At 47.6% G+C, this 12,500-nt stretch overlaps 1 protein-coding gene across 14 annotated transcripts in view; it reads right to left on the bottom strand.

Annotated features, from left to right (window-relative positions):
* The window catches only part of LOC123516753 (tyrosine-protein phosphatase non-receptor type 9-like), a 77,062-nt gene that overhangs the window by 23,185 nt on the left and 41,377 nt on the right, over positions 1-12,500 (bottom strand). The window contains exon 1 of one of the 14 annotated variants that reach the window (XM_045276378.1): positions 4,097-4,137. The exons of the other annotated variants lie outside the window; for them this stretch is intronic. The gene's annotated coding sequence lies outside the window, so the exon portion shown is untranslated. Of the gene's footprint in view, positions 1-4,096; positions 4,138-12,500 lie in introns of those variants that run through there. 14 annotated transcript variants of the gene reach the window in all.

Raw genomic sequence — 12,500 nt, 5'->3', positions numbered from 1 at the left:
GTCCAAACAGCAAGACACCCTGATGTTCTCACTACGCTGTTTTGGTATATAGACTTTAATCCCACTTCAGTTCCATGCCACGTTTTCATATTCATTCTGGTTACTATTCAGCGATTTTATACAGCTTCAGAAACTTTGTGTGGGGGATTAGAATAGTGAAGACTGGCCATCAACACCCACCCTTACTACGAACACTAACTTTACTCTCCGACCTTCCACTGCTCCCCATCACCCAAATCGTCTCTCTCTCTCTCTCTCTCTCTCTCTCTCTCTCTCTCTAACCTGACCCTTCCTAACGCAAATAAAATCGTCAAATCATACCCCAAAAATCAAGGTACAAATGCGTCTCCGTATTGAATGGGTTAACTATTAATGAAGAGATAGAAGGAAAAGAATTATCCTAAAGAGCCTAAAAAAATAGTAAATTAGAAAAATAGAAAAAAAAAACGAAGAAAAGAGAAGAGGGGGGGAAAGTACTGATAAATTACAAGCAGAACATCAAGAAAATGAGTTAAATTACCTTAAAAAACATCTAAACGCACACAAGGAAATAGGAAAAAAAATAGAGAAAAAATAAGAAAGAAAAACGAAGGGACACTAGAAAAAATAAAACAGAGAAGAGAAATGGAAGCAAAACATCAAGAAAATGAGTCAAATTACCCTCAACCTAAAAACACAAGACACTATTGAAAAGAAAACAGAGAAATTACAAGTAGACCAGACGGAGAAAACAAAGTGGATACATGAACAAAAGAGAGATAAACACTGACTAATGTAAAGAGGCTGGAGACACAGTGGGACAAGGGGGAGAGATATACATACGAACGTACTGTACATGGAAGAGGAGGGAGGGGCAAGACATATAAAGGAAGAAGGGCGCTGAAGTGTACACAGGAGACACACAGACGCCACGCAGGAACATCATATGTAGACACTGAGATAAGAGAGACACAACCCATACAGCTTGGTGGAAGAGACACGGAACAGCAAGAACAATCAGAACTAAATCCACTCTAAACATAATATACAAAAGTAGACACACACACACACACACACACACACACACACACACACACACACACACACACACACACACACACACACACACACACACTCTCTTAGGCAGGAAGACAAGGTACAGTACACAACACACCATGCCGAGGCGATACAGAGTGGGTCAACAGCTGTAGCCAAACACGAGGGAAACAAAAGGAAGCAGCACACGGCTGTCACAAAGAGAGAAGGCCATGCAGGGAAAGAGGGAAGGAAGAGGGCAAACGATAGGAAATGTTGTTAGTCCGTGGAGGCAGCAGCTGTGGCGCCAATGCCTAACAAAAGCTAACACACACACACACACACACACACACACACACATGAGCAGTATGGCAAGAGAGGTAACAGCCGTCTCGCACCCTCCAGCTCCACAATGCCAGTCCCAGTCTTTTCACCACCACCAAAGCAGCTAAGCCAGCATACCAGTACGCCCCCACAAAGCCAGCCTGCAACGCTCCCACACTCTACCGCCACAGAACATACCCCACAATTCGTCCCTCTCCCTGTTTGAATAGACCATGTAGCCCCGGGCAGTGGGCAGCCGACAGCGGGCAGCAGGTGACGGCGCCCTCCCCTCCCTCCCCTCATAAATACTCTGGTCATGAGCTTGATTACCCCCGTGCTAATTTGCTCGCCTGTCCAGACCAATTACTGCCGCCCTTCTGCGCTGCGGAGATTGCTGTCGCCTGCGTGGGGAACAGCAGCCGTGAAGCACCACTGCCCCTTTCCTTACTCATCCAGTGAATAATAGTAATTTTTTTTCCTAACTTCTTCGATGATTCCTCTCCTCTCTGCCCTACTCATGCTGCTCCACGCCTGTCCCGGCAGGAAATCGTCACCTTGGCAGTTCACCACGTACTGCCTGACGCTGCACCCTCAAAGCATGATAAGCGTGCCTCTGCTTACTCCTGCCACGCCAGCTATACCTTCATCTCCAACCATTAGCATCACACAGCCTCGTTAACCAACTTACCAATAGAAAGGCTTCAGGTTAATCACTGCTGCTGTTCTAGAATGTGTTCACTCATTCCGCCCAAAGACTGAATCAGGAAATAGAGACTAAATTATGAAACAGACGTCAAGAGGAAGGAAGATTATGATGTACGAGGTAGAGAATTGAGGCGGCTAGAATGACCCACAAACCAACTGACGGAACACAGTCGTCTGAAGTAAACCGAACCTAAACTTTCCTTTAAAAAAAAAAAAAAAAAAAAAAAAAAAAACGGCCAGCAAATGTCTATTTCCTCTCCTTGAATTAACATACTGTACACGTAGTGACTCGTGATACAAGGCTTGTCTGGCATCACTCCGCCTTGTGAACACCGCTGCTAATGGACACGAGAGAGAGAGAGAGAGAGAGAGAGAGAGAGAGAGAGAGAGAGAGAGAGAGAGAGAGAGAGAGAGAGAGAGAGAGTATCCACATCCATCATAAAAGAAAAAAAATACCCATCCATACACGCGCCGCACACGCAAGCTGGCAGGCAGATAAGCAGTCAAGCAAACATGCATGCGCGCGCGCACACACACACACACACACACACACACACACACACACACACACACACACACACACACACACACACACACACACAGCTGTGAATGCCGCAGGTTTAGGATGGTGCGCCAGCCGCCATACAGTGCTCTGGACACTGGGGCAGGCGAGACTGGGCGAGGAGTGGCTACTGACGCTCCATCCCTCGAATAGCAAGGACACTGGCCAGTGACAGCAGCACGTATAGTTCAGTGACCTGCACTCAATCATAAGGGCTGCATAGCCACAAATTCTTGTGGAGAGCTACAGTAGTGTGATCGGAGCAGGAATGCCAATAGACTATCAAATAAAACTCGTGTATTGACCAAGCTATACATTGCTGCCACATCAGTAGTGTGCGAGGCAGGTATGAGTAGAGACACGTACTACATGTGCACATCAACGTACACATGATAGTACACAACACTAGCTTGATCTTCCCCCGAGTCAGAAAATACTGTTGTTGTGAGGCAGCTGTCCTCATGCACCACCCAAAAACCTTCTTACAGTGTCAACCAAGAAAACCACATCCAAAGAATCAAAAGCAGCCAATACCCACTAATCCATTACTGACGTTCCTGCGACACATGTCCGTTGCCTCACACTGTTGCAGGATCGTTATGCTAATGGCCAATAAAATATTGCGACATGTCGTCTTCATTGTCATTATTAACAACATTAATGGATGACATTCTTGTTTTGTGTTCCAGTGCACAAACTCATCAGAGCGTGTAGCATTCATTACTTTGGAGTGAACGTTAGAGTTATACGTTCCTGCACCACAAGCATGGACATTACAACAGAAATGTTCATCATATTCACTTTATGAAGCCTAACGCTTCACCGTCAACCCTGCGTGCTTGCATGCGTCAGTGTGCCCAGCGCTGCACGGCTCGCACCTGGCTTGGTGTCTGTGCCTTGAAGCACTTGGCCACGCGCCTGCCTTGGGTCTGAGGCAGTCCTCCATCTGGTGGCACGCGGCTCAACTACCTGAGAGAAACCACGACCTTGGATGGCAGGTGCAACCAATTACAGGGTATGGACTTTGGCAGGGAGAAATCATGGAGTAACTGCAGAAAGTCAGGATTCGCGACGATCAGATGGCACAAATAAGGGAACAAAAAAAGGGCCATTAGACTCCTGGTTTGCCTAGGACAGGTGAAGGACAAAGGCCTTGAAGGAGCAATCTGGGAATAACATTCTGGACGGGACAGTGAGTTAGGTTGGCCAAACTTAGAAAGTGATGACACAATCAGAGAACACCATCAATGAAGGGGGCGAACAACTCTAGTTAGGGACGGTGCAAGGGTAACGACCTTAATAGGATCATGAGGGAACAACCACCTAGCAGGAGCGACAAGAGGGCGACGGACTGATGGGGACAGTAGAAGCACGAACGCTCACAGGCCAAGGAAAAACACATTCACACAATACACGAGCAAGCAGTTCCCCTGCATGACTGCCCGCTCCTCCCCTGTCACCCTATCACCCCGAGGGGTTAGCATTACTTACGGCATACTTGAAACTCCTCTCGCTCTTCCCCCGACACTCACCTGCAACAACAAAAAAATAATTGCATTAGCAACACAAAATATAAATGGAGAGCATGCTTGCCTAGCTTTTCTCTGGATGCAGGCGCGCATATGCACAGGCACATGCTCAAACGCGCACACACACGCACAAATGCGCGCACGCACACGCACACGCGTACACACACACACACACACACAATTAATTATTGGACGAGGTGTGATGCTTGGTATTGACGATGCTGCGTGATGCAACATTGTATGGAGGTGCTTCACTAAAACAAAAATAAAGGGGCGTGCTTGCGGCCTCCTGTGTCTGAGGATCGGGTGGGCAACATATCTAAGTGCATGCACTATATCAAATCTGCATGTACTGTGTGTAAGTCCGTGCACACTGGTGGCACCACGAACGTGATGAAGCTCGATTTGTTCCGAATTAATACGTCACAAAATTAAATATTTCAGATACATGATGTTAATATTTTCAGAGAATAATAATAAAAAAAAAAAAAAAAAAAAAAAAAAATCGTGCTACCACAAGAAAGGAATCCAAAAGACAAAAATTCTTCCCGCCGCTGATGCCAACTTAGCTGTCATGAGACGCGCTCCTCGTAGACCCTATAGTCCTGCGTGCTACGTGCTGCGTCCCTACAAGACAGCATTCACGTGCCCACGCGGGCTAGTTCAACACTTCGTCTTACACTGCCTCTGTCCTCATGCCTTGGCCCTAACTCGCATGCACGAGGGAGGAAAGCAAACAAAGGAAAATGCAGGAGGGAATAAAAGAAAGAAAGAAAGAAAGAAAGAAAGAAAGAAAGAAAGAGAGAGAGAGAGAGAGAGAGAGAGAGAGAGAGAGAGAGAGAGAGAGAGAGAGAGAGAGAGAGAGAGAGAGAGAGAGAGAACGGAAGGAAGAAAGAAAGAAAGAAAGAAAGAAAGAAAGGCAGACAGAAGGGGAAAAAAACAACAACTTATATTTACAAAAAAAGTCTCCCTTGCAATCGACACCTTACTCTGCCCTGCAACTGTCATTTTCCCGTCTAATCGCTGCCTAACAAAAACCGGGTCTCAGCCTCCCAGCAATAGTCGCGAAGTCGCAAAGTCATCCTCACCCTGCCCCGCCCCGCCCCGCCAAGCCTTGAACTCACTGCCCACTGACTGTTCAACTTGAAGGCAGTCATGTTCGCTTCCCCTCGTTGCTTCCTGTGAATTATTGACTGTGCCTGTGCTCGGAGGGTCAAGGGTGTTGTGCCCCGCCACCCGGGGACCGCCGGCACCCGTCACCACCACCACCACCTAACGGGTTTGCTGGCCAGTACAGGATGATGTATAGATTTTTACTGTCTCAAAAACATGGCTCCTCTCTCTTTGGTCATGTCATTTATTGTTTACTAGAATTCCATCATTACAGAGACTTGGGCCCGAGAGTCACGAGATTTAAATGAAAGAGCTCCATATGAAGTCAATATCAACCATTCATCTCGTCCCATCCGCGCCTCGTCCTTGGGATTGGGGAGGGGGAGTGAGACACAGGACTTAAGGGAGCGGAATGAGGGACCGCAATCTGTTCTAGCTAAGAAGCGAGTGGCAGCTCGAGGTTGGGTGGGATGGGGATAGGGAAGGGCTAGCCATGCTGCAGCACGGTGCACTCTCCCAGTATGCAGTAACGCTTCGTTCACGATGTGCAGCGCAGCAATGCGCACGATGGCACAGCAAAACGATATACAACACATCAAAATGAGTGTGATGTGCTGAGTCTTTTTCGCAAACTACAAAAGTCCCACACTAACACAATGGTTGAGCTTTTCGTATTTCAGTGTTGGCTGTCCTGCCAACGGCGCCCTTAATGCCCTCTGTAACTCGCCTTGACAAAGGCCTCACCTTGTATTCCCTCCCCCCCCGGCCCTGCTGTTACATGGGGCCCCCATCTTGCACACCCCACGGCCCTGCTGTGACGAGGCGCCTTGCCTTTCACCTCCATATCTCGTGGCCTATGGTGACCAAGGGCCTCACCTTGTACTACGCCTCCCCCACTACCCGATACCTACTGTGACGGGGGACCTCGCCTTCCACGTCCCGCCTCCAGCCTACTTTAATCGGTGGTCTCGCCTTGCACACCCCCACCGCCCTGCCATGGTGACGGGCCATCTTTTACATTCTGTCATGACTGAGGTGCTGTGTGGCTCACCGCCTTGTTCTCTATGGTTCTCTAGGGACGCGACATACCCGGCCACGGACGAGAGTGGGTGTGGTGGCGCCATGAGGGCCGGCGCTCCAGTGGCTCACACCTCCACCCGGCAGCTGCGTATGAACCACAACTCGGAACCCCTCCCCGACCCCATGGCAGGCCCCTTGCCGACCACAAGACCACAGAGACGCCTCACAGAGCGGCACCCGGCCCACACAACACTTCCGGCCGCCACGATGAGAGACGCCGAGACTCTTCACTCATGCTACGATATAGCTTACTCTCCACCCCTGTGTCACAGTTCCATGGCGGGTTAAGGTATCGTTGGGTAGCGCGGCGCACTTCGCTATATACTACTATGTCTATGATAAGGACCTCCATCTATAACCTGAAAAACTTTGGTTCACATGAAAAAAAAAAATTAAATAAAAAAAAAAAAATAAATAAATAAATAAATAATATATATATATATATATATATATATATATATATATATATATATATATATATATATATATATATATATATATATATATGGGTGGTTAGATAAATAGATAACGTGTCACTATTTCCATTATTAAAATGTTAATAATTCATGAAACAAAAGTGTATGAATATCGGCTGTGTTATTTGATGATTTCCCTTGATTTTGAAGAAGGAAGGGGTCGTAGTTGGGTGGTGTGAGCGGTGGGTGAGGCACACTGGCGCAAAGTGCCGATCCAGCTGGTGGGCAGCGGCCGGCGGGCTCGAACCTGACATGTTGGAGGGTCAAACTGTGCGGCAGAGGAGCGGTCTACTGATCAGCCCCGAACACATACCACAAGGTGTTGACATGAGTCACTGTGGTGAAGCCAAGGCACTGGCACAACCCATTTCCTACACTACTCACAGCTGCCTGGCACCCACATCCTGCGGCCCCTCACCCTCACCCTGCCCGGAAGCCGCAATGGGGCTAGGAGGGCAGGCTATGAAGTACTACCTAGGCATCTCAGGCGGTACGGAAGGAGTGTGAATTCCGCTGTTGGGGAAGCCACCACATGAGACTCCCTAGCGGAAGCAGACTTAATGGTGGTCCAAAGAAAGCCTCTCAGGACGATGCTCACACGCGTGTGGCGTCACTACAAAACGAGGCTACTTCGTCTAATCCTACTGCCATGACGCCACTCACACACAGAGTGGCAGTGTTGTTAATACAAGGAAGACAAGTGCCTTCCGTCTGCTCCTTAGGCTCTGTTCACATTAGCGGTTTGTGGGACAAACCGCTAGTGTGAACAGAGCCTTAGACTTCCTTTTTGTAACTGGCGCCAATCATTCCGGGAGAAGGAGGCGAAGGAGGACGTCAGGAAACGTTGAAGGAGCACATATGGACTATACAAGTCATCTACTGCAGCCACAGTCGGCGCGGCCCAAGAACTGCAACAAAGAAATAAAGAAGAATACGTACTGCAGTGACTGACGAAGGCACACCTGACTGACAGGTACAGTACTGGCAGGCTTCACGCCAAGGAGCATCAACCAACCGTGTATACCAGTGTGTCAAGGTTCACCACACCACACCATACCTCCACATCCTAAGCCACGAGTGGCATCCAGGCGCGCGCGCACACACACACACACACACACACACACACACACACACACACACACACACACACACACACACACACACACACACTATACATTAATAGACCATTATTTAGGTAATACGTTTTTTCCCCTCCTGGTGTATGTGTGTCCTTAATTAATTCCCATACTGCTCCCCTCACTTCCCTATCCCCTCGCCTCACACCAACAATATTTTCCCCTACAGTACGCATCCCCTCCATCTCCTATTTCATCCTAGCTCCTTCTCTCAAGCCGACTCCCTTTAACCCCTTCAGTACTGGGAAGCATTTTTATCATGAATTTAGTAGTGTTCCTAGACGATTTTATTTACATTAGGAAGGGTCTATGAAAGTCAGACGATTAATGGTCGGAGTCTACTATTTTCATCCCCCCACCATGAGTTTCTGAAATTATAAAAAAAAAAACACCAAACAGTAAGCAGAATGAATATGAAAACACGCCATAGCACAAAAAGTTAACTCAAACATCACCAAACTCCCAAACTCCTTAATTCATTCCCTCTAACGCAGTGGTTCCCAACCTTTTGGCACTCGCGACCCCTTACCTAAAAGTTTGAAACCCATGTGACCCCCTGCTTAGGGCTTACTATCAGCAGCACAGCACATTCACTCATACCTAACCTATAATATCACCTAATGACACTGAACTAATGTAACACACCTTTTGTTTTGCACCGAGGAGAGGAAAAAAAAAAAAAAAAAAAAACATAACGTAAGAACATAACATATGTAACTGACGAGATAAAATTAATATTATCCCAAGCTACTTCTGGCAAGGCTACGCGACTCACCGATTGGGAACCCCTGCTCTAACGTGTCACTCCATGGACTCTCACTACATACCTAACCCTTATACATTATAGTTTGTCTAGTCTAAAGTGGCTCCTGGCTCTCGGTTTGAATGGTGTCCCAGGGAATGCGTGGTTGTCGTCTCTTGAGGAAAACCGTGAGCTATCCTTGTAATAACCGCGCTGATCGGTAGAAAACAAGTGTTACTCACATCAAATCAATTAAATTATTAACCCCTTCAGTACCATGACACGTTTTCATATTGAGTCTGCTTACTATTTGGTGATTTTATACAACTTCAGAAACTTATGTGGAGATTAAAATAGTGAAGACTCTGGCCATTGATCATCTAACCTCCATAGGCTCTTGATAATGTAAATAAAATCATCTTATCATACTCAAAACTCATGGTAAAAATGCGTCCCAGTACTGAAGGGGTCAATAAGCTACAACATGTTTGAAACCCAGGAGCCATTTATAGGTACTCTCGCGCGCCTCTTCCTCACAGATCCGTCACGTACTGCCACAGCCCTGTCCCCTTCTTACGCATGTCCGACACTGCAGCCATATGTTGGGAAGGGAAATCTGGCTGGCTCTCGATCTCTAACTGACCGCCAGGGAGTGAAGGACGGAGGTGAGCGTGAAATGACTGATATAAGGAAAGAAAAAAAGAGAGAAAAAAAAATCAAAGTAAGAGAGAGGATGAGAAGGATGAAGATTAGGAAATCAAAGAAAATGAAGACAAAAATAATAGTGGAGGGTTGGGGGGTGAAGGCAGGGAAATAGCGGGTTGCTTACCGGAAACCCCCACTTCTCCCAACGTTAGGGCTGGGCGAGGCGGGGCGGGTCGGGCAGGGTGTGGTGCCTTCGCTGTCCCGCCCCAGCCGCAGCTAAGACCACGTCCGCTCCAACACTCAGGCCGCGCTACGCACATGCGATTTCAAAATAAAGGTGAGAACAGAGAGAGAGAGAGAGAGAGAGAGAGAGAGAGAGAGAGAGAGAGAGAGAGAGAGAGAGAGAGAGAGAGAGAGAGAGAGAGAGAGAGAGGAGAGGAGAGGAGAGGAGAGGAGAGGAGAGGAGAGGAGAGGAGAGGAGGTGTGGGAAGGTAAGGTAAGGTAAGGTAAGGGAGGGGAGGGGAGGGGAGGGGGAGGAAGGAGACGAACAACTCTGATAAAAGGTCTTACTTCCCGAGGGAGGAAAATAAAGAATTTTTAAGCGCAACCATGGAACCTTTTCTATTTCTACAGAAGGGGAAGAGGAAGGGAAACGGGAAGGGCGAGGGTGGAGGAGGACTGGTAGAGGCTCGCGAAACCCTCCCCTCCAATGCTCCTTTTCCCTCCCTATCCTCCACTGTCCCTTCCTATTTTACCGGAAAGGGAGGAACGCCTGGTCTGGCTGGGTCGCAAGACCGCTAGGGTGAACCTCGTCCCTCCCACCTCTCTCTCTCTCTCTCTCTCTCTCTCTCTCTCTCTCTCAGTGCTTCATTCCATTATGTTTTGCACTCGTCTTGATGTGATAAAAAGAAGTTTCCTCAGTATATATAACATGCATGCGTTGTTGCCTCCAGCACCTCCCACCTCCCATCCCTCTGCAGTGCCCTATCCTCTCTCTCTCTCTCTCCAGTGCTTCATTCCATTATGTTTTGCACTCGTTTTGATGTGATAAAAAAGAAGTTTCCTCAGTCTCTTTAACATGCATGCGTTGTTCCCTCCAGCATCTCCCACCTCCCATCCCTCTGCCTCTATCCCTCCCTCCAACCCCCCACCCTCTTCCTCCACACCCTCTCACACTATTTGCGGGATAATTGGACTGTATGCAGCGCGGCAGATAAGTATGCATTGAATATACAAGTGAAAGTTTATTCTTGCTGTTCGTGGAGCTGACCTAAATATTTGTTATCTTCTGCTTTTGAGGGAGTGTCTGGTGAGCGGGAAGGGACGGTGAGGTGAGTGTGTGGTGTGGCAGGTGTGGCAGGAAGGACACTGGAGATATTAGGTGTGCTCGTGTGCGGGTTCCCCACTCGTGGCAGGAATTCCAGCTATCACATCCTCTACTGAGTCGACACCTTCACTTGATACTGTCCTGAGTCACCTTCTTATCCCCACACTCCTCCACTTCACCCTTCACCCACACCTACACCTACACCTGCATTTTTTGTTATGTAAAAGGGGAAATCTGGCCAAGGACAACAAAATGACCAAACAAAAAGACTCACTTAAGATGCCAGTCCCCGGGCAGGTCTGAGAGGCTTAGCTTAAAACAATGGGATGTCTTGAAACCTTCCTATTAAATGAGTTTAGATCAAAGAAAGATGGAAATACAGAAGCAGGTAGAGAGTTCCACAGTTTACCTCGATTCTATACACACTTACGTATAAGACAGAAGTGCTCCCATTTAAAGTTCCCTCGACAAATATCCCACTCCCTCTAATTCATCCAAAACAATGCTTCTCCATGACTGATTAAATTGAAGTGTGGAAATTTAATCAGTGCTCCCATGTAAAGTTCCCTCCACAAATGTTTCACTCCCTCTAATTCATCGAAAAACAATGCTTCTCCATGACAGATTAAATTGAAATGTGGAAATTTGATCAGGGTTTCCAAATACATCCACTCTGACGCCTTCCTTCCTCTCCCACCCTTACCTGGATAGCCATGCACTGGTTCCCTCTCTCTCTCTCTCTCTCTCTCTCTCTCTCTCTCTCTCTCTCTCACACACACACACACACACACATATCAAGCTTCAGTAACATGACCTTTCCATCAAGTCGACATTTCAAGCACGATATCGAGTTCTTTTTTTCCCTCCGAGCAGCAGCCTTGACCCTGCCTGAACCTACCTCTATACCTACCTCTATACCTACCTCCACCTGATGTCCCGCCAAGCCCCGCCACGCAATACTGACACCCACGATCAGCGGTGACAGACGAAATGTAATGCGTAGTAGAATCCAAGTGAAGAGGCCGGTGTGATAGGTGGCGGCCAGAAAATATCACCATGCACAACTGCTCCTCCATGTACGGAAAGCCACGAAAGATACTAAATGAAGGAATGGAATGAGCTAGATCGTGTACTGATAAAACTTAAGACAATGTAGAAAAGCGAGACAAAACAATGATAAAAGAAAATGTATTACGAGAGAGAGAGAGAGAGAGAGAGAGAGAGAGAGAGAGAGAGAGAGAGAGAGAGAGAGAGAGAGAGAGAGAGAGAGAGAGAGAGAGAGAGAGAGATCGCAGGTAAAGAGAGAAAAAGAAGAAAGCCAAACCAGATCTCATAAAAAAAAACTCATCAAATTAATAAATAAAAATCAACATACAACACAAAATACAAATAAACACAAATATTAAATAAATAAATAAATAAATAACCCACGTTGAAATTCGCTTAGTAAAGCAAAAACACATGAGTCGAGAAGGGAAAGAGGAAGGAGGAAGGAGGAAGAGAGAAAGAAAGAGAGAAAGAGAGAGAGGAGGTGGGTGGGAGGGCAGAGAAGACGAGAGTGAAGGCTGCGGAGGGAGAAGGAAGGAGTAGGAGAGGGAGCAGGGCGAACAGAAGCTGCCATTGTGGGCCGGGCAGCGGATGTGTGGCCGGGCACCAGACACACCACGCCACTGTCCTTCACACTCCCCACGGACCAACGCAAGAACGGACACACGGACGGGAGTGGCCAGGAAGGGCGCTACCAGGGCAAGGCACGGCATGGGGTGAACGTAACGTGCTAAAGGAAACGTCTACGTCACTAAGAAAGGAGGGGGAGGAGGAGGAGGAGGAGGAGGAGGAGGAGGAGA

The sequence above is a fragment of the Portunus trituberculatus genome, chromosome 41, assembly GCF_017591435.1.
Source record: "Portunus trituberculatus isolate SZX2019 chromosome 41, ASM1759143v1, whole genome shotgun sequence".
NCBI classification, from domain to species: domain Eukaryota; kingdom Metazoa; phylum Arthropoda; class Malacostraca; order Decapoda; family Portunidae; genus Portunus; species Portunus trituberculatus.
Note: the sequence above shows the minus strand (reverse complement) of the source record. Positions and strands in the feature narration are given on the sequence as shown.